This window comes from Carettochelys insculpta, chromosome 6, assembly GCF_033958435.1.
Source record: "Carettochelys insculpta isolate YL-2023 chromosome 6, ASM3395843v1, whole genome shotgun sequence".
NCBI classification, from domain to species: domain Eukaryota; kingdom Metazoa; phylum Chordata; order Testudines; family Carettochelyidae; genus Carettochelys; species Carettochelys insculpta.
The window spans coordinates 85,263,971-85,287,115 of NC_134142.1; the positions used below are offsets into that span (position 1 = coordinate 85,263,971).

A 23,145-nucleotide genomic window follows, 5' to 3' on the forward strand; every position below is an offset into this window, starting at 1 on the left:
TGCTTTTCCCTAGTCTTGTCTTTATATCTTTACCGTGCTTTACATTCCAATTTTGGTTTGAAGAAAGCAAGCCTTTTATTGCTTTAAGGACAAGGTATTTGCAGTTAAATGCTGACTCTGTAAAAAGAGTTAATGAAAAGGAGCTGGGCCTAAAGTAGATTAGTCTATGCAAATGTGAATCCAAGGAAAAACTTAACTTTTACATGTATAACAGTGATATTGGTTCCAACCTGATAGCTACAATTGTGATTTCAGATACTTACCTGACAGGGTGCTGTGAGACTAGTTAAATTACCTATATTTTTTTTAAAAAAAAGCTAAATAAGGATGTGCTGATGTAAGTACAGAAGCAAGCTGAAATACTGCATTTTAACATGGTGGGTGAAATCCTGGCCCAATTGCAGGCAATGGCAAAACTCCCATTTACTAGCTAGAACTTCAGCAAATGCAGGTAATGTTTGCTACATTTACCTTTATACTGCAGAATGATGCTTTCTTTTGCCAGTGTTTTGCCAAGCAACATGAAAATTTGGTGTGTTAGAATACAACACAGAGAATCCCAAAGGAGTTTTAACATCTTTTCTCCGCGATAGGGCATTGTGTCTGAGCCTCTCTAGACCTGTGTATCATTTGGATAGAATAGAGCAAGCTCCAGATGTGCAGATACATAAAGGCCAGTTGTGTCTACTGAAAAAACCAAGCAGTGCCATCCCTACTAGTGCTGGTGCCCTCCCGTCAGCTGCTCCACAAAGAAGGATGAGGGAGGCTGAAGCTGTGAGGAAAAAAGTACTGCAGTGGTGCCTGTTCCATCCAGTTCAGGAGAGCTGTCAATATAGGAGCAAGGCAGGGAGGAAGAGGCAGGTGGGAGGAGCAGCAGGCTGCTGTATAAACAGTAGGAGAGAAGTGGTGCTTTTAATAGGAAAGTGCTGCTTCTCCCCAGCTACTCACTGCATGGCTGGACTTTGTTTCATGAGTCCTGTGGTCCTCTGAATGCTGCTCCTTTGGAGAGGCCTGTTGATGAGCTCTGAGAGGGGGCCTGGTGGATGGGGGCTGCCAGATGAGTGTGAAGCTGGAGGGAGTGGCTTAGGGATGGGGGCTACTAGAGCCCTAAAACTGCACCTGTGTGCTGGGGGAGGGAATGGGACTGGGAGTTGCCAGAGCTCATAAGTAGCATGAAGCTGCATAGACCACAGTACCCTATGAGGCTATGCAATTTAATATGAGTAGGGAAAGCACTGAAGCCAGGCTATTAAATTTCTGCTATGCACTCTGGCAAGCCCAAGCTGGTAAACTCCTGCTTGCTGTACAGCGACTGTCCGTCAGCAGTCTCCCACAGTGCAGCGTAAAGCATTCTTCAGAATCATCTGATCCCTGCTAATTTCGGGCAGATAGCAAAATAAACAGCAAATTAGAGATTTGTTTGCATTGCTGAGAAAGAAGTGCTGCAAAGGTTACAGATGTATCCAGAGCTGACACCGGTGAAAATTATTCACAGTTGTCGCTCGGGCTTCTGTAACAAGCAAAACACAGAGCAAGGAACAACCATGGAACAGAGTGGTCTGTGCTGCTGCCTGATTATGTGTTTCTAGGTCTAATGAGGTGTGTGGCTGACAGATCATTTTGTAATTCAGTTGTTTGTAGCTCGTAGGTTCTACTGGGGTTCTAATCAAGGACAGTAAGCTGCATTGTGAGAGGAAACCTACTTATGCTCTGACCCTGTGTGATAGTTGGACCAGTTTCTCCTTCAGATAATGCTTTTATATCACCTGCACTAACATGTCAGAATTTCAAGTGTTAATCACAATCTCAGGTGGAAGACGTGAAAAAACACTCGTCAATAAGGCTGAGAGTTAAGTAGATAGTTGAGTTAATGTTCAGAATAATTGCCTAGACTGATGTTGGACTAAAGAGCCTAAGATTAGTTTAGCCAAATATTTACTGTGTTGATGTTTAATATTAATTAAATGAGTTAAATTAGTTAAATCTAGTTTAATTTAAAGAAGAAAAAAACTGTTCAAAACAGGAATGGAATCTGACGAACTGTCGAATTACCAAAGAAATACCCATTTTGTAAGTTCTGGATGTATCCCCTTCTTTGTTGCTTTGTGCTCTGTTTACAGACAAGAATCTTAACAAATGTAACATTGAGTTAGAATGATATGAGAGCACCCAAATGATACAATTCAGATTTTAATCTGGATATCACATATCGGCTACGTCTACACGTGCCCCAAACTTCGAAATGGCCGTGCAAATGGCCATTTCGAAGTTTATTGATGAAGTGCTGAAACGCTTATTCAGCGCTTCATTAGCATGCGGGTGGCAGCAGCGCTTCGAAATTGATGCGCCTTGCCGCCGCGTGGCGCGTCCAGATGGGCCTCCTTTTCGAAAGGACCCCGCCTACTTCGAAGTCCCCTTATTCCCATCAGCTCATGGGAATAAAGGGACTTCGAAGTAGGCGGGGTCCTTTCGAAAAGGAGCCCCGTCTGGACGAGATACACAGTGGCAAGCCGCGTCAATTTTGAAGTGCCGCTGCCACCCGCATGCTAATGAAGTGCTGAATATGCATTTCAGCGCTTCATTAGTAAACTTTAAAATGGCCATTTGCGTGGCCATTTCGAAGTTTGGGGCACGTGTAGACACGGCCTTATATTTTTAATGTAATTCACCTAATTCATGACACATAAATTAGTGCCATCTGTGGGGTAATAAGGATGCTGCTGGGGTATGCCACTCACAAGCCTGCATGCAGACAACTCAGTAGTGATGGTCATTTATCACTGACTTAGGGTGACATTGGCATCCATGCCAGAGAAGCCCTTTTCAGGCACAGCATTTCTCCACCCATTTCAGGGATGCGGGAGAAAGGATCCTGAAACATTGTTCAACTTGACTTAGTGGTGCTATATGCTGTGACTACTTGGTCATCCAAATGCATATTAAAAAGAAACATCACACACAAAAAAACATTGACCTCTTTATCCTGGAATGTCTGTATTCGTTCCGATTATGCAAGGGGTTTGCATTGTATGCATCAGAAAAGAACTTAACAAGCAGAAAATTGATAAAGCTGCACTGAGTGTAGCACATCCCTCAGATGACTCCCATCTTGAAGAATTCCATGCTGGATACGTACTGTGCTAGGTAGGCAAATACTCAAATCCTCAAAGATGAGACAAATATTCAAGGGGTAGTCTTTGCTATTTGGACATAGACTGCATGCACATCTGTTTGTGTACAACATGGAATAAATGATCACCTGGTAGTCCTTCTCCTTAACTTGACATCTGCATGTCATTTACCAATCATTAGTGGAACCCCAATAATACATTCTGATGATGTCAAAGAAATGTTCTACAAAGATTGTAAGAACACCATAAAATCATCAGCAGTATGACAAATTAATCATCCAAGGAGACTAACACCAGAGCTAGTCACAGTCATGAAGCTTGGCCTACAATAATCTGATGTGGAGAAAGAATTCAGGGAGCAAGTTACTTAATTTCTTGCCATGTTTGTGATAACAAGCTGGTTCTCAATAGACAATGTGAAGATTACAAAACATGGGTGCATCCCTGCTCTGCCACCCCAAATGTTGTGATGCGAAAATCACCTATGCAATACCAGAGGACATGCATGTGATCTGCTCATTGCCTTAGATATAAAATGACAATGATCTTCCAGTTAAAAGAGGACAAATGTTGTCAATTTCTAATACCCAAGCTCAGGGTGCACATATTGAAATCTGAGCTCTTGAATGCGAGGCTTATTAAAAAAGAATCTTAATTATGTTAATCACTTTCTCAGTTTGGCTAGGTAGCTTTTTAAAGAGGAAGCATCAGGACTGTTTTGATGAAAATTACTTCAAGATAAAGCAACTTCTGAGAGCCTTGCACATTCTTCATGTTATAAATGGATGATAAAAAATCTATTATTAATGTACAGTATGTAATGTGTGAGCTAATTCTCAACACATGAGGAATAGCTGACAGAGTGAAAGGTGAGCAGTTCACTCAATCAATAGAAGACCAAAAATATCCTAAATATTCTTCTGATATAATGGAGACCAAGTTTTGATCTCCAGTGTAAGTCACCAGCCCCATCTGGATTAATCACTGCTTCTGCCTGGTCATAGAGAAATTCTCAAAAGATGGTATGAACACTTTAATAACATTCCAAACTGCTGATGCACTATGTCAGGATCAGCAATTGTTGATCTTGAACAGCTTCCAATTATGGTAAATATATCCTAACACTTCAGCAAATGGAAAATGGCAAAGCTATAAATTAAATATAGGGGGCATGCATTCATCAGGAAGGTCACTGGTTTCTACTTAAGGTTTTGGAATTAGTAAGCTGTGCCACAGGAAATTGATTAATGCCAATGTTATTCACTCTTACAAAAGGTAAGGCAATCATGTTTCTTGCCATGGTAGGACATATACCTACCTTCCTGAAGGGAAGATACTGTCTGAAATTCAATATCGCTTCTGTCTGGGTGGGGTACTTCACGTAGGATCTCTGCACTGTGGCAAGTTCAGAAAAAATACCTTGAGCAGAATCAAGACCAAAATAGTTTTCATTGATCTCACTAAGGATTTTGACTCTATAAATTGTGATGGTTTGTAGACAATCTTCTGTGAGTTTGTTTTCCCTGATGAGTTTAGTAGTGTCATTAAATCTCCTCATGCAGGAACTCAGATGGGTATCCTTGACCAAGACTGCTTTTTCATCTACCTTAGTTATTGCCAACGGACTAATAGATGCTTTTGGAGATGTGGACTGTGGCAATTACAGGAAGGAGAGTAGATTCAAGACATCTCCAGCCACACATGCTTGAGTACAAAGGCAAAATTTGAGACAATTATTTGGGAATTACTATTTGTTGATAATGAGGTTTATGGCCTATAAACTTAGGGACATTTAATAGCTCACTGACTTTTTTTGAGCAGGCTGCAAAACGTTTTAGCTTAGTGATCTTGAAGAAGACAAAATTCATTGTCCATCTTCAACTGGGAAGTTCTGAAACTGTTCTGTTCTGGCCATTGGACATGTAATGCATAAGGGTGTTACCACATTTTGGCTGTGTCTACACTAGCCAAAAACTTCGAAATGGCCATGCAAATGGCCATTTCAAAGTTTACTAATGAAGCGTTTACTAATTGACACAGCTCACCACTGCGCAGCTCATGCAGACAGGGCTCCTTTTCGAAAGGATCCCGGATACTTCGAAGTCCTCTTATTCCTATCTGCTCATAGGAAAAAGGGGACTTTGAAGTAGCTGGGATCCTTTCAAAAAAGAGCCCCTTCTGGACGAGCTGTGTCAATTTCGAAGTGCCACAGCCTCCCGCATGCTAATGAGGCACTGAATATGTATTTCATGTATTTTCATGGCCATTTTGAAGTTTTTGGCTAGTTTAGACATAGCCCAAGAGGGGAGAAAGTACTTTAGTAATTGGCCATCCATTCCCAGTCTTTGTTCAATCCTGATTGATGAGTAATGTGATTTCCCAGAATCATTAAAAAGTAAGCCCCTCAAAGGATCCTTGCTATTATTTTCAAATGGAAGAAGAAAGTAATCAGAGAGGCATAAAAATAAGGAAAATCTTACATTGGATTTGTTTTGGTAACAAGTCAAGGAAATATATTTTTTGTGGATGGTTATCTTACAGCTTCATTTATTTTTCTTTGTTTAGTCAGTGAACAATCTACAAGTGCTTTCCTAACTCATGATTACTTTCTAGTTAATACTTTGTGCAATCACAATCAATACTTTTCTCCTTTAATACTGAAGGATTTCTGTAATTGTATAGAATAAATAAAAAAAATAGCTCCCTATTTTTCAGCTCAGCATTTAGGAGGGATGCTGTAAGGTGTCCCTTCAGAGAGGCACTTGGATCTTCATTTCTGGGACTCAAATTCCATGCAATATCATCTTCTGTGTTTTAGAAGGTTTTAACAATCTTACCTCATGCCCTTCTAGAGATCAATATTACAAAACCAGTCAAATTAGTTGAGTGTCTGACAAATGATCTAACTTTAAATTAAAATTAAGATCCAATATCTAATCCCATGAAAATGGTGCCTGAAGTTCAGGGTTGAATTAGTGATTGGGTAGGTAATAGCTTACTTTGGAATAATAAAACAAGAGTTTAGTTTCCATTACTGCTGCCGTGTTTAATCAAACCTAAGTGAACTCTTTTGTATTTAGTCCTTATTTTAAATACAGTAATATTCCCATTAATAAGAATTTTCCATTAAGATATCCAACAAAACATCTGTACAATTCATTATTGGAAATATTTTTATCGCTCTATTAGATTTCTCCCTGTAAAATTACTGTTATGGTTATTGAACAGATGTCTGAACTAGATAATATTATTAATGACAATATAGAATTATACATTAAAATCAACCTCTTAATGTCATAAATAATTGGTCATTTTTTCCCAGATGTTAAGTGAGGCTACTCTAAATGAACAGAATAGGAAAGAAATACGGGAAAAACGTTCTACTGGACTCTCTACTAACCTGGTAGGCAATCAAATCCTATCAAAGCTTCTATCAGAGACAGCGGCATCATTTTGACAGATCCCTTTCTTTTAAAAATATATTGGCAATGTAGGCGAAAGGTTCTGATTAACAACACTACAGACTGAATGCCTCTGTTTATGCTACAGATCATGAGCAAACCACAAATCATTGCCTATATAATCTCAGTCCAGCCTAGTAGCTGAGTCTGAGGAGTAAGTGGCCTATTAAGGTCAAGTATTTCTCTAATGAAATGTGATGGGGTGGACTGGGCCTTGAAGCTCCCTGCTGGAAGCTTACAGCTCTTCCACACTCTGTCCCAGCAACTATAGAGGAGTCCTGCCAGGGAGACTAGAGAAAAAGGAGCTCTTCTTCATTTGGGAGAGGAAGAGGACCTCCAGAAGAAGTACCACATTCTTTCAAAAGGAATTCAAAAGAGAAAATTATATGTGTGGACACTCCACTTGTCCTTTCAGGAAAGGGCCTCATTTTCTGAAAGGACTTGCTAATGAGACACGGCCTCTGAGTGTGGAAAGCACCTGTCAGAAACAGAGACCACAGAGAAGAAACCAAGATGGGCTCTTGCTAAATGTATACCCCAGATGGGAGTTAGTGCTATATGCTGTGCATGACTTGGCCACAGGCCTGAGTGTCTGAGGCTATGGCTACACTTGCCCTTGCTCTTTCAAAAGTGGGATGCTAATGAGCCACTTCAGCAGATGCTAATGAGGTGCTTCCATGCATATGGTTTTGGGAAGAAGGGGCTTTCAAAATCCAGGGGAAGGTGTCCTTTCAAAAGGCCCCTGTCTACACCGGCGGCGTGCATTTCAAAAGCTGCAATTTCAAAACATGTGTGGCTGCCGTTATGATAATGAGGCAGTGCATATGTATGGAAGTGCCTCATTAGCATCTGCCAAAGTGACATATTAGCATCCCCTTTTCGAAAGCGGGGGGCGGGGGGGCTAGTGTAACTACGGCCAAAGGATATGTCTACACAGAAGACTTATTCCAAAATAAGCTATTCTTAAATAGCTTATTTCAACTAAATAGTGCTACATGCAAAAATGTATTTTGAAATACCACTTGGCTATTTTGAAATACATCATCTAAGCCGTGTCTACACGTGCACACTACTTCGAAGTAGCGGCACTAACTTCGAAATAGCACCCATCATGGCTACACGTGTTGGGCGCTATTTCGATGTTAACATCGACGTTAGGCAGCGAGACGTCGAAGCCGCTAACCCCATGAGGGGATGGGAATAGCGCCCTACTTCGAAGTTGAACATCGAAGTAGGGCACGTGTAGACAATCCGCGTCCCGCAACATTGAAATAGCGGGGTCCGCCATGGTGGCCATCAGCTGAGAGGTTGAGAGGCGCGTTCTCTCCAGCCCCTGCGGGGCTCTATGGTCACTGTGTGCAGCAGCCCTTAGCCCAGGGCTTCTGGTTGCTGCTGCGGCAGCTGGGGATCCATGCTGCATGCACAGGGTCTGCGACCAGTTGTTGGCTCTGTGAATCTTGTGTTGTTTAGTGCAACTGTGTCTGGGAGGGGCCCTTTAAGGGAGCAGCTTGCTGTTGAGTCCGCCCTGTGACCCTGTCTGCAGCTGTGCCTGGCACCCTTATTTCGTTGTGTGCTACTTTGGCGTGCAGACGTTCCCTCGCAGCGCCTATTTCAATGTGGTGCTGCGCAACGTCGATATTGAACGTCAACGTTGCCAGCCCTGGAGGACGTGTAGACGTTATTCATCGAAATAGCCTATTTCGATGTCTCTACATCGAAATAAGCTACTTCGATGTAGGCTTCACATGTAGACGTAGCTCTAAAGACATAGAGCCTATTTTGAAATAGAGCCATTTCCTGAAAAAAAATTAGGAAGAAGGGTGCTTTGGAAAGTGGGTTTTCCTTTCGAATGAACCCTGTCTACATGGCTGTTTTGGCTTTCAAAATCGGTTCTTCTGGAATCAAAATCCGGCATGAGTATGCAAATGAGGCATGAGATAGGTAAATGTGTGCCTTATTTGCATTTCTGATTGGCTACATTTGCATACCCCTTCCAGTAGGGGCAGTATATTCACAGCCTAGCTTATTATTTCAAAATAACAGTGCTGTAAAGACCTGCCCTAAAGCTGTGTCTACACATAAGCATCCTTTCAAAAGGGTGAAAATCAAAAGAGGGCATTTGAAAGAAAGTGACCACACGTAAAAACCAGATTGACCCACTGAGTCATTAAGACCCTTAAGTATTACTAATGGCTTTCACTAGAAGTTCTAGATTAATAAGCAGGCTTACACTTCATGTTTCTAACTCCACAGATAAGAAGATACATGCACACAAATAGAATATACACGTTCAGGTAATCACAGGCTATTGAATCATAGGTTGCTTAACCTTATTTGCATAAAGCATACTCAAGTTATGCACATTCATATTTAAAACATATATCCATAACAATATTGGTCAAAGTGTCAAGGAGTGCAAATGAGAATTTGGCCCTAGGTATGACATTTACTCCATTATAGTATATAGAAATGAAAGGCAAACCTTAAAAAGTTCTCATGTTTGATTTGCATTGCAAGAATATCTCTTTTTTTATTATTCCAATCTGCAGAATCAGGCTAGAAATCACATGGCAGATTCTTTGATGAAACTTCATATATATCTTATACTATATTAGCATACCAGCAGAAATGTAGCACTTCAAAGACTAACAAAGGCTATGTCTACACTAGCCCCCACCTACTGAAAGGGGGATGCTAATGAGAACTTTGGCAGATGCTAATGAGGCTCTGCCATGAATATACAGTGCCTCATTAGCATAATACTGGCCGTAGCAATTTGAAAGTGCTGTTTTTGAATCAAGTGCTGCCCATGTAGATTGGGGCCTTTCAGAAGGACCCCCCAGTCTTTGAAAGCCCCTTATTACTATTTGGTTTTAGGAATAAGGGGCTTTCGAAGACTGGGGAATTCTTTTGAAAGGCTCCCATCTACATGGGCAGCACGTAATTCAAAAGCAGCACTTTCAAATCACTGCTGCTGCCATTATGCTAATGAGCCTCTGCATATTCATAGCAGTGCCTCATTAGCATCTGCCAAAGTATCTCATGAGCATCTCCCTTTCAAAAGGCAGGGGCTAGTGTAAACATAGCCAAAATGATTTATTTGGTAAAGAATTTTGGTGGGTCAGACCCACTTCTTCATCCACGAAAGCTCATCACCAAATAAATCATTTTGTTAGTCTTCAAAGTGCTACATTTCTGCTGCTTTGTTTTGTTGGAGTGCAGACTAACATGGCTCCCTCTCTGTTACTGTTCACTGTATTATCAGTTATTTCTTTTTCATGTATTGGTATTGTATGGTAAATCTATTCTAGTATTTATGAGTATTATTTATTTTTTTTCCATAGAGCTTAACCTCTCTCAGTTTAAGCATGAATATGCAGCACAGTTACAGCTGCCTTTTCAATAAGTAAATTTGTCTAGGGAGCCAGACCCGCACAAGCTCGCCCAGCTTGCTGCAATTTTTAATACATGAATTGCATCCTCAGTGCTGCAAATGAGCAAGTGGGAGAGGGTAAATTTTGTTGCACTATACAGAATTTCCAAACTGCTGTTGGGAGATGAGCAAGTTCATCAGTAGGATATGGTGCTCTTACTTACAGAAAACAATGACATTTAGCTGGGATAAATGAGAGATTGGATGATATGTAAAAAGTGTTATGCTCTACAATCCGATAAAATAGGCTAGGCTTCACCATTTGAAAATTGTCCATCAGCTACAATTGTATGCAAATCATAGACCCAATATTTATTATTACCATTAGATGACATTGGAATAATTGCACAAATCTTATTCCAGAAGAATTTAGTTAGCACAGAACAGCTCCTGGGAACAAACTCAGTCCATGGAGATTGAACTGATGGTTGTCAAAAATTTCTGAGGAGCAGACAATTCTTTCAATATGCTTCAAAGAAAGAAGGACAAAATAGGATATTTAAACAAAAAATAACTACAGAGGGAGCTGATTTCTTTGCTCTTATTTCCCAGGTATGGTGCAATGTCCCCATATGGATTCCTTCAGTTATTTCTAAGTGAAGAAAAGGCTGAGTAATCATCTAAATTTAAATCTGAAAACTGCAGAACAAAGTATCATTGTTAATTTAACTACCCCCTAGCTCTAAATCACAGGACATCTTTCAAAATTAAGAAAGTTGAACATAATAATCCTACACAGACTGAATGAGATGGGCAGAGGTTTTCTTCTTTTCTAAGCAGGTGTATGGAATAACTCCAGCATAAATGTATTAAACACAGATAAAATATGCTGCCAATTGGCTACAAAGGAAAATTAGTTTGCCAGCTTTCTGTAAAAACCTCTGCACTGTTGGGAGGCTTAGTAAGAGAGGAGAATAAACATTACAGTTAAAATAAAAAAATGTTACATCTGTTGAAATTAACAACCAGACTAATCTGTGAGAGCTGTCAAAATTGCTCACACAGTTCATTCAGCTGCACATACAGGATATTCACATGCAACTCATACGAATAGATTAAAAACATGAATTAAGGAGGGTATCTAAACTTGAAATGTAACAGGTTATGTAAGGGAAAAGTCACTGATGGGAGCTGTAAGTACTTCAAGTAAGGATTAACAATGTTTTAGTAATCACTAAGGGGATGTAAAAAAAATCATTTGCCTTTCAAGATTTTATCCTTACATGTTCAGAAGGAAGAGACAGGGTTTGTTTGTGTATCTGCTATTACAGTGACTAGCACCATATAAGAACTAGATAAAAGTAGAAGGAGCCATTTTGGATTCCTATCTTTGACTTTTCACTGAAAAAGTAAATAAAATCAAAATCCCTTTATTAGACTGAAATAAGTTGCATCAGGTTCACTCTTCCATTGTATTTACTAGGCTTTCTGTAAATCATAATACATGTTTTGATCTCTGCAAGCCCAGTGTGAACCTGGAAAAGCTCCACCAAACTCCACTGAAGCTAGTAAGATAACTGAGTTCAGAATTGGGTCTCTGTTCCAGGCAAGGGCCAAATTCAGTTGAAAAAAGTTCAGCATGATGAATCTCATGCTTATTTCAGTTACAGCAAAAGTAAATCCAGTATATTGTTAGTAAAAACAAAGTTATTACAGAACAGGAACTTGTTTTCCATATCAACTCTGCTTAATACCCTTCAGCCCAAGTAGAGCTATGAGACAGGCCAGCCTTGCTACTGTTCATGCTGTACCAGTTTTGTGGACAGAAGTCTTCTGTCTATGATTACAAACACATATAGCTAGAAATAAAGAATATAGCCATGTTCACAGGATAATGCATTCCATCCTGGGAAGTGACTCTGAAAAATAGTTTGGGGAGTCTTGTTATATAATGATTGAATGGCCAAAAGAGCCAATGTGTTTGGTAGATGCAAGAACAAGTGACTTTTGACAAGGAGAGGGTTTATTTTACTGCTGCATTTGGCCCTTGTGTGACTGCTGCAGAAATACTTTGAGCAGTCCTGATACCCATAGTTCAGTCAGAGGTTGATAAACTGGAGAGAGTTGAAAGACCATGAGAATGATAAGGATTTTTTTTTAAAAAGTGCTATGTATTCACTGATTCAATGCAAAGTATTTTATTTAATAAAGTGAAGTTTAGATTATACTCTATAAGCATCTCTATGGAGAACAAATATTTAACAATGGGTTCTTCAACCTAGCAAAGATGGGCACAACACAATGCAATGTCTGGAAGTTTAAGCTAGACAAATTCAGACTGGAAATAAGGTATAAATTTGTAATGGTGAGAGTAATTAAGCATTGGAACAATTTACCACAGGTCATTATGGATTCTCCATCACTAACAATTTTTAAATTGCAATTGGAAGTTTTTAAAGATGCGCTGTAGGAATTATTTAGGGGATGTTTTATGTTTTGATGAGCACAATGGTCCCTTTTGTCCTTCGAATCTATGAATGTAAGGTTTTGTTTCTGGCAGTTATCACTGGCTTTAGACACACACACATGAGAAACAAGCTCTGCAAACCTGTGGCATGTGTAATCATGTTTATCTGAATGGGTCTTTAAATTTGATTATCCCACATGACTCAGTCACCTGGAAAGAGAATGAGTGCTGAAGCTGTCATATTTCAAATACCTAATAATAACATCACCTTGATTTTTTTTCAGAACTTTACAGAGAAAAGATAAATCCAGTTTGCCCCTTCTTGTTTTTAATGTCTGCTATTAGTGGGTTACCTTATAGTCTGAAGAGGAAGGGTCTCAGGCTGTCTATCTGAGGTCTATAGTCTAGTTTTATTAGCAGTCAGTGCCAGAAATAGCTTCCTTGAAGTTTAGTTAATAAATAGTCTCTCTAGTTTGGCAAAAATATCCTGTAAAGAAATGTTTCTCTAGCAATTTCAGATTTAATAACCCTTTCCATGGGCCAAATGCTGGATTTGCCATTATACTGTCCCTTAATTCATGCCACCACTTCCTTCTCCACCCCGACCTATCTTTTGTGCCTGTTTTTATTTGGTTTCAAATCCTGACTCTGGAATTGGCCAAATGCCCAACTCCCTAGCAAGCCTTTATAAAAAGCCACTCTGCATGAAATTTTATCTTTGTATCATGCAGGGGAAAAAAACCACAGCAACAGACACCTAACGTAGTGAATGTTGGTGAAAATGAGATAGACTCAGAAGTTAAAATAGGAAAAGAACAAGTTAAAATTACTTAAAGTAGTTAAAAAGAGAAATCCTGTGGAACATTATAGACTAACATTTATTGGGGCATAACCTGTAGTGAGCAAAGATCCACTTTATCACATGCATGGAGTGAAGATTCCAGAGGCAGGTCTAAATATACAGAGTCATGAAAAGAAAGGGGTACCAATCGAGAAGAAATCCTAAGCTGGTCAGGTCAGTTCAGTCAGGGAGGATGTGGCCCTCTTCCAGCAGCTGATGTGGAGGTGTGAACACCTACAGAGGAGAAACTGCTTTTGTAATTGGCCATCCATTCCCAGTCTTTGTTCAATCCTAAACCGACAGTGTCAAATTTGCAAATGAATTGTTCCTCTGCAGTTCCTCTTTGAAGCCTGTTTTAAAAGTGTTTTTGTTGCAAGAAAGGTACTTTTAAATTTGCTACTGAGTATCCAGGGAGATTGAAGTGCTCTCCTACAGGTTTTTGTTTGTTACCATTCCTGATATCTGATTTTTTTTCCTTTTAGTTTTTATTTAGGGTCTTTCCAATTTGGCCAATATATATGGCAAAGACACATTGCTGGCACATGATAGCTCATGTTACATTAGTAGATAAGCATGTCAATGATCCCCTGATGGTGTGGCTGATATGGTTAGGTTCTGTAATGGTGTCACTGGTGTAGATGTGTGGCCAGAGTTGACATTGAGGTTTGTTGCAGGGATTGGTGCCTGAGCTAGAGTTACTGTGGTGTACAGTTGCTGGTAAGAATTCGCTTCAGGTTGGCAGGCTTTCTGTACGTGAGGACTAGCATTCCTCCCAGTGTGTGTGAGAGTGAGAGGTCATTGTCCAGGATGGATTGTAGATCAGTGATGATGCATTGGAGCGGTTTCAGCTGGCAGCTGTAGGTGATGGCCAGTGGTGTTTTGTAATTTTCTTTGTTGGGCCTGTCTTGAAGCAGGTGGCTTCTGAGTACATGTCTGACTCTGCCAGTCTGTTTCTTCACTTCCTCAGCTGAGTACTGTATTTTTGAGAATGCTTGGTAAAAGTCTTGTAGGTGTTTGTTTCTGTCTGAGGCACCGGAGCAAATGTGGTTGTACTTCAGTGCTTGGCTGTACACAATGAGCCACGTGGTGTTCCCTGGAGGGAAGCTGGAGACATGTAGGCAAGCATAGCTGTCTGTAGGTTTCCGGTATAGGGTTGTGTTTGTGATCATCACTTATTTGCACTCTAGTGTCAAAAAAGTGAATCTGATCTCTTGTGTGGACTGGTCCAGGCTAATGTTGATGGTGGGGTGGAAACTATTGAAATCATGGTGGAATTCTTCAAGAACCTCCTTCCCTTGGCTCCAGATGATGAAGCTATTATCAGTGTAGGGCAAGGAGAGGAAGGTTGCTGTGGGGTGAGACCTGAGGAAGCGTTGTTCCAGGTCAATAATAAAAAAGTTGGCATCCTGTGGGGCCATGAGGGTGCCCATAGCGGTGCCATTCATTTGAAGGTATAAATTGTTCCCAAATCTGAAATAGTTGTGGGTGAGGATAAAGTAACAAAGCTGTGCCACAAGTTGTGCCATGGTATCATCAGGGATACTGTTCCTGACACTTTGTACTCCATCTTTGTGTGGGAAGTTGATATAGAGAGCCTCTACATCCACGGTGGCCAGAATGGTCCTTTCCAGTAGATCACCAATGAACTGTAGTTTCCTCAGAAAGTCAGTGGTGCCCCAAGAGGACAGATGTTATGCAAAACAAGGTCGTATTCTCTTGTTTCTGATCTGCAGTGCCATTTGTTTTAAACAAAAAAACAAACTGCTCTTGTTCTAAATCAAATACGGATATATCTGTGTAAAGAAATGTGTGTGTGTGTGTGGAGTGAGGGAAGCCAATGAGAAAGTTCTGTCTCAGGCTGAGGACTGAACTACAAGAACAGAAACAGGAAGGGTGCAGGGAGAAATAGGGATGATTAGAAGCCTAGTAGGCTGTAAAGGTTGGCTGTTGTTCTCTTAGACCACAAAAACAAAGCCTACCCTGATTCAGGGTATGTCTACACGGCAACTGGATACCTGTGGCTGTCCCATGCCAGATGGCTAAGGGTAAGTCTCTCAGGGCTTGACCACAGGCTGGTTCATTGAGGTGTATATGTATGAGCTCAGGCTAGAGCCCAGGCTCAGAGACTTCACATAGGTCAGTCCCAGTATGGGCACTCTTATGTTCTTATAATTACACTGTCTTAAAATTGTTCTATCTTAATCAGACCCACAGTCACCAGTTGAAATTGTTTTTATGCAGGCAGGGTTCCTGTAAATGTAAAAACACATTTCAAATGAAAATTAAAAAGCTGTTATGTGTATGACTGCTCCGATAGTCATTAACTAAAGAGTGCAGTTTCACTTTGGAATCCCAGTTTTCAAGACACTTTTGTTCCCACAACAAAGTGAATTCTAGATGTCCTTTTACAAGAGTTATTTACTACCCACAGAAATAGCACATGGGGTTTTACAACACTTACACAGTAACTATATGTTTACTCTACTGGAAACAGTGGTAATAGCACAATTACATTCAGCAACACTACTGTGTTATCTGATGATAATATGGTAAATAGCTGAAGGCAAAGCTTTGTAATTTGTTCCATGTTAGAAAATGCAATTTACTCATTTCCAATTATTAGGCTTATGGGGATGCTACAGTTTTCATAAAGAAGGATTTTCTTTTTAAACCAGCTGGGGTTCAACAACCTGGAAGGGTGAATGATTCAAATTAGGGTGCAATGGTGGGGGTGAGGTTATTTTGCCTCTCTTTAAGGCACTCAGTACTGGATATTTTCATAATCTTGTTTCAGGAATGGATTATTAATGGTTTAATTTGAATATGGAAAATACTATGGTTTTTTGTTTGCAATGATTTGTTATTTTAGTTTCTAAATGGAAAGAAAAAGGAAGGAAAAGATAGTACAACTCTTATCTATTGAATTCAAATTAGCCAAAGATCTATATTAACTGAAGACCAGTGATATGCCCCTCAGGAAAAGAGTCTTCAGTGCTGCAGAGCCCCTAACCTCCACAGCATTTAAAATGTACTCCTGCTGAGAACAATGGCTTAGTGGTGAAAGCAGTTTCCCCTTGCCCTCTTGGCTCAGCAGGGTTTATGCCCCTACCTTCAGCCAACAGTGGTGCTGACAGCCTCACCAGGCGCTGGCCAATGCAGGGGGGATGATCTGCTCTGTGCTCCCAAAGAGGCAGAGCCTCAAGCAGAATGGGTGAGGTTGGGACTGGCAGCCCTCTACCATGGCACACCCCTTACCCCCCCAGCTCTTAGCACTGCCCAGAGTACACACTGTGCAGAGTTCTGGCAGCAGTTTAAAGGTCCCTGTGGCTCTGGGCCCTTTTTGTATAACTGGTCCCAGGGCAATTGCCCCCTTTGCCCTCGATTCCTGTCTGTAGGCCTGTCATCAAATTAAAAACTTTATGGAGCTAGGTCCAAAGGTCAGCCTAGGGTAAGACTATTAGCATTGTACAATCAGGGCAGTTCTGCTGATCTAACACCATGATTTTAAAAGTAGTTGGGTATTTGCCACGCCCTTTGTAACGGATTACCCTTTCTCTCATTGAAGTGGATGGCAAAACTTTCATTAACTTCAGCAGGGCATGATTGGCCTCTTTTGAACAGAGTCATTGGCTTATCTAAACCCTAGCTGTACTCTGTGTTCCAGATCAGTGTTTAAAACACAGTCACTGTTGCTTAAATTGTTCACAAGTTATTGGACTGACTTGAGGCTCTGCATAAAAACAAGGACTTGGGAGAAGCACCTTTGTGGGAAGCAAAATATTTCATTTTAAATTAAAAGCTGAAACTTTGCTTGTCAGAACTGGCTTCAGGCAAGTAGTAAAATTTAGGATTTCTTAGTGGATGAAACAAGTTGAAAAGGAAGGCTGAGAATGGCTTTCAGGTGTTTTAAATCTCTTTGGAGCAAGACATCTACTTCAAGCAAGCTGTGAATCCTCACATATCTTTTTTAGTAGATTTTTCTTAGTTTCCTCTTATTTTTGAAAAAGCATAAAATGCTTTCTATAATACCCGCCTAGGGCTGTTTTGCTTAAGTGCTAAATTTGATACAATTTCCCATCCCTTACAGCATTTTGGTTTAAATCAGCTAGATCTGCTCCAGTGGACCACAGTAGGGTAATGAGCAGCATTTAATTTTCCCAGATGCTATTCTATCAAACTATCTATTCCTTTTTGAATGTTACACAGGCTGGTTAATGTAATGGCCTTTTTTTTCAGGGACTGTACTTGTTAATCTTAGAAACAAGATAAAACGTAACTGGGCTGTTTCAGAATCTAAGAGGGGTGCTAGTAACAATTTACATATACTTAGGCGCTAAGAGAAAGTGTGAGGTGGCCTTCATGTGCTTAATATTCATCAGGAAATTTGGATACTCTTGCCACCACATACCAGAATGAATTCAGTATAAATACTGTGTAGATAAACAAGGATGGACAGATTCTTGGACCTAAGTCCTCTGTGTGCTGCTCTGCAAGGGGACTCAAAGCAACCTCAGACATGATCCCAAGCATTGTTACAGGCTGGGGACCGACTGGCTCAGCAGTAGTACGAAGGAAAGGGACCCAGGGGTTATGGTGGATGAAAGGCTGGAAATGAGTAAACAGTGTTCCCTGGTAGCCAAGAAGGCTAACGGCATAGTAGGGTGCATTAGGAGGAGCATTTCGAGCAGATCTAGAGAAGTAGTTATTCCTCTTTATTTGGCACTGGTGAGGCCAAATCTGGAATATTGTGTCCAGTTTTGGGCCCCCCAGTATAAAAAGGATGTGGATTTGCTGGAGCCAGTTCAGCGAAGGGCAACAAAAGTGATTAAGGGTCTGGAGCACAAGATCTATGAGGATAGGCTGAGGAATTTGGGCTTGTTTAGTTTACAGAAGAGAAGACTTAGAGGTGATTAATAGCAGTCTTCAACTTCCTGGAGGTGAGCTCTAAAAAGGAGGGTGAGAAACTGTTCTCAGTGGTGTCAGATGGCAGAACAAGGAGGAATAGTCTGAAGTTGAAGAGGAAGAGGTGTAGGTTAGATATTAGGAAAAACTACTTCATCAGGTGGGTGGTGAAGCATTGGAATGCGTTGCCTAGAGAAGTTTTTAAGTCCCAGCTGAACAAGGTCCTGGCTGGGATGACTTAGTGGGGGTTGATCCTGCTTGAAGCAGGGGGCTGGACTAGATGACCTCCTGAGGTTCCTTCCAGCCCTGTGATTCTGTGATTCTTGTCTGGTGAAAAATTGTCTTTATACGCCATGACTTTAGGACATGCACAAATTGGCAAAGAACAGAGCTGGTCTCAGGGACAGACAAGTCTAACCCCCAATGAATGATAGAAAATAATAACAAATCAGAACTGTAGTGTTTTATTCTTCCTTGTCACACATGTTGTTGACTGTGACACACACAAGGCATTGGAGATTCTGACTTTCAGTGTAGTCCTAGAATCACAGAAATGTAGATCTGGAAGGTTGCTTGAAAGATCTTCTAGTCCAGTCCTGAATGCTTAAGCAGGATGAAGTAAACCTCAACCATATTTATGTCTATCATATTCTAGATGGGGATTCTTCAAACACCCTTGGAACCCTATTCTAAAGCTTAACTACTATTGAAATTTCCCCCAAAAACTAATCTAAATTTGCCTCATTACTTCTTGTCCTACCTCCAGAGGACATGGAGAATCACTGTCCTCTTTAGAAAAACTCTATATATTCAAAGACTTACCATATACCTCTTCAGTCTTCTTTTCTGAAAACTAAGCATATCCAGGTTTTCTAGACCTTTTATCTGTTTTGTTTTCTTCTGGACTCTAGCGTTGTTCTTATCTTCTGGGATCATTTCAAGAGAAGTGTTGCTGTGCATGTGTAACCCACATGCCTAGGTGTGGTTCACTGTCCCATGTAGTGGTGCCTAGCCCACTTCAAAGAGAAAGAATGGGTGTTCCTACATCGCAAGCTGAGTGGGAGGAGGCTTTTAGCTCAAACTGTAGAGTTACCTGCATTAAGCTTCAAAAATCCCAGGTTTGAGTCTGCCTGGTGACAGTTATACATGCAGGCATAGTGATGAAAGGGGCATGCTAATGAGATTCAATTTATGTCAGCTATGTGAAAAAGAATCCTCCACTCAAAGGACTCATAGTAGATTAATGGTACAATAAAGTGACAAAGTTTATACTCTGCATCAAAATATGTATAAATAATCAGTATAAGGTTATTCTATACTTCTGCAGAATGGCCATCCATATTTGCCTTTTTCTGTCTATTATTTTTAACTTTCTATCCTCACAGTATTTTTTGACGTTCTTCCCATTCTCTTGGACAGGGTTTTCTCATTTTCTTCTTGACAAAAGAAACCAGACTTGTGGCCTAGAAATGCCACAACAGTCTCTTGTAGCCTGATATTTTAAACACCTAGCCAGCTGCCTTTAACAATGTTACTGAAAGATTACACTCAAAGGCTACGTCTACACGTGCAGCCAACATCGAAATAGCTTATTTCGATGTTGCGACATCAAAATAGTCTATTTCGATGAATAACGTCTACACGTCCTCCAGGGCCGGCAACGTCGATGTTCAACTTCGACGTTGCTCAGCCCAACATCGAAATAGGCGCAGCGAGGGAACGTCTACACGTCAAAGTAGCACACATCGAAATAGGGATGCCAGGCACAGCTGCAGACAGGGTCACAGGGCGGACTCAACAGCAAGCCGCTCCCTTAAAGGGCCCCTCCCAGACATAGTTGCACTAAACAACACAAGATACACAGAGCTGACAACTGGTTGCAGACCCTGTGCCTGCAGCATAGATCCCCAGCTGCCGCAGAAGCAGCCAGAAGCCCTGGGCTAAGGGCTGCTGCCCACGGTGACCATAGAGCCCCGCAGGGGCTGGAGAGAGAGCATCTCTCAACCCCCCAGCTGATGGCCGCCATGGAGGACCCAGCAATTTCGACGTTGCGGGACGCGGATCGTCTACATGGTCCCTACTTCGACGTTGAACGTCGAAGTAGGGCGCTATTCCTATCTCCTCATGAGGTTAGTGACTTCGACGTCTCACCGCCTAACGTCGAAGTTAACTTCGAAATAGCGCCCGACGCGTGTAGACGCGACGGGCGCTATTTCGAAGTTGGTGCCGCTACTTCGAAGTAGCGTGCACGTGTAGACGCAGCTAAAGTAATCTACTTGGCAATTTTAGGGATAACAGATCTTTGTAATAATATATTGACATAGATGTTTAAAGCCAGATGGGACCACTGCAATCATCTAGTCTGAACTCCTGTGTAATATGAACCACTGAATTTCACCAAGGGATTCCTGCATCAGGGCCAATTTTCCTTCTCAGTGTTTTTTTTTTTTTATATATATGATCTAGAATGCAGTGATGGTATACTACCTGAACAAAGGAGGGAGCAATCTAAATTGCAAGAAATGTATAAACTTATGTGTTTTTCATTGTCTATACAGCGTAAAATAATTGCAAATTTAACATCAAAATAAGATGCATTTAGGAGTATATTAAAAGGCATTATGATTGATCTAGTAAAATTCACTCAGTTAACATGACAGTGTTCACAGCTTCCAAACATCATCATATAATGGTAGACATGCTCATCCTTTTATGTCTTGACAGTCAGGTATGACAGTGATGAAAAAAAAAAAGAATGTAAAGGGAAAAAGTGCTTATTCAAGGAAGGTTTTGGATGCTGTGCCATAAGAAGGCCTCAACCCACAGGCTACATCTACACTAGTGAGTTTTTTTGAAAAAGTTGGGGCTCTTTCAAAAAATCCCATGTAGTATCTACACACAAAATATGTTCTTTCAATATTAAATCAGAAGAAAGCAGCACTTTTTCCATCAACCCTCTTCCTCTCCCAGATGAGGAAGAGTGCCTTTTTCCAAAAGATTTTGTTATAAAAAAAAAATGCGTGTAGATGACACAGGAGCCTTTTTTCAAAAGAGCAGTCATCATGCTGCTGGATTTTTTGATTCCTGGCCCATTCTTTCGAAAGAGCAGAGGCTGTATGGACACTCTCTATCTAAACAGCGGGTAAATTTTTCGATCTGCTTTTTTGTGTGTGCAGGCATTCTTTTGAAAGAATTTTTATCAAAAGAGATCTTCCAGAAGAACTTCTTTCGCAGGATCACTGTAGCATAGACTTAGCCACATGCTGAACAATGAGGGAAAAGCACAGAAATGAACCGTTGCCTCATTCATTTTTCATGATTTACTGTATACACTGATTAAGACAAAGCATCCACGGAAAACTAGCGTGTGAAGAGAAGAGATTTTTTTTCGTGTGAATGCATCAGGAGTCAGAGTTCAGGTTGCCACTTTACCTTTGTAATCTGCTTAATTTTAACTCTTTTGTTTGCACTAGTCACATTTTTCATATGTAGGTCTTTTTATGAGGTAGCTCTCTTTAGTTCTGAAATTCATTACGTAGATGTTACTTTACATACAACGTATTCTGTAAAAGAATTCTTCCCCAGGTTTTCAAAGGAGACGCAGCTCCTCTTTATACCTTAATCTGTGTAATTTGCTCAATTTAGTTTTACGTGAGGACTGACTATCTACATTTATAGATGAAGTCAAAATAGATTAGGTGATTTGTCCAAGATCACAGAAGGATTTTGATCACGGTACTGTTAAATGCTTGCCTTTCACCCACCTCTCTCCCTTTTCTAACTCCAAATTTGTGCTCAATATTTCAACTCTTTGCAGAGATACAGTGTAAAGACCAAACAGTTTTGTTATTAACTGATCCTGTGTTTACTGTAACACACTGGGAATATCAGCATTTGCCAGCTGCAACATTCACGTGACTTTGGGAACTTCCTTTGCAATAACACAGGTCTCTGTGACTTCAGTGACAGACTCTACTGGTCAACATGGTCCCATGTTAATCAATATATTGTAATGCATCTATATGGATTTGGTAGACCAAGTTTATTTTTTAAAGTAATTTGTTCTGTCTTAATCACTTCAGGACAAGAAATTTATTAAAAAGCCCCGGTTCTGTGTTTTGATGGTAGTCTAGAACATAAAAGTTAGACATAAAAGTGTTCATCTTCACACAGCGTACAGTCAACCTATGGAATTCATGGTCAGGAGAAGTCATGAAGGACAAAAGTATAAGTACGTTCACAGAAGAATTAGGTAAATTGAAGAAGGATAGGTCCACCAATCTTCTTCTTGGTGGTAACTCTATAACGATCATGACATCTTCATGTCACCTTCCTATTTGTGAGTCCATTGGTAGCTGATCAGCCCAATTCTGGAGCCATAGATTTTATCATAGAAGAGGCAGGTGTTAGTAGCTGTTGGCGGGCCACAGGACAGTTTTTTACACTCTTTTCTTCTTCTCCACCTCTCCTCATCTGCACTGCAGCAGGATGTCTCAAATTGCACCATCCCCTCATGGATTGCCATCCACCACTGCAAGGTTCTCTCAAGTGTTGACACCGATGCTGAACTTTTTCATGTGTGCCTTCAGCATGTCCTTATATCACTTCTGCTGGCCTTCAATGCTCCTTCATCCTTCCTCTAATTTGGAAAACAGAATCTATTTTGGTACGCACTGATCAGACATTCAAGCCATGTGACCATTCCAATGAAGTTGTTGATGAATGATAAAGGCTTCAATGCTTGGCATGTTTGACTCTTCCAGGATACTAGTGCATGTGCCTATACTCCCAAGAGATACTTAGGATTCTCCTGAGGTAGCATTGATGTTATTGTTCAAGTACCTTAAAACGATGCTTGTATGTTGTCCAGGTTTCACATGCACATAGTAGCACTGGAACAACTACTGCACAGTATACAAGGAACTTTGTCTTGGGATAGATGTCACAGTTCTCGAAGATCCTTTGTCTCT

At 40.6% G+C, this 23,145-nt stretch overlaps 1 long non-coding RNA gene across 1 annotated transcript in view; it reads right to left on the reverse strand.

Moving 5' to 3' along the window:
- Window positions 1-4,500: 4,500 nt before the first annotated feature.
- Window positions 4,501-23,145, reverse strand: part of LOC142015441 (uncharacterized) — a 42,726-nt gene continuing 24,081 nt past the window's right edge. The window contains exon 3 of the long non-coding RNA XR_012646152.1: window positions 4,501-4,550. This is a non-coding gene — a long non-coding RNA (uncharacterized LOC142015441). The remainder of the gene's footprint in view (window positions 4,551-23,145) is intronic.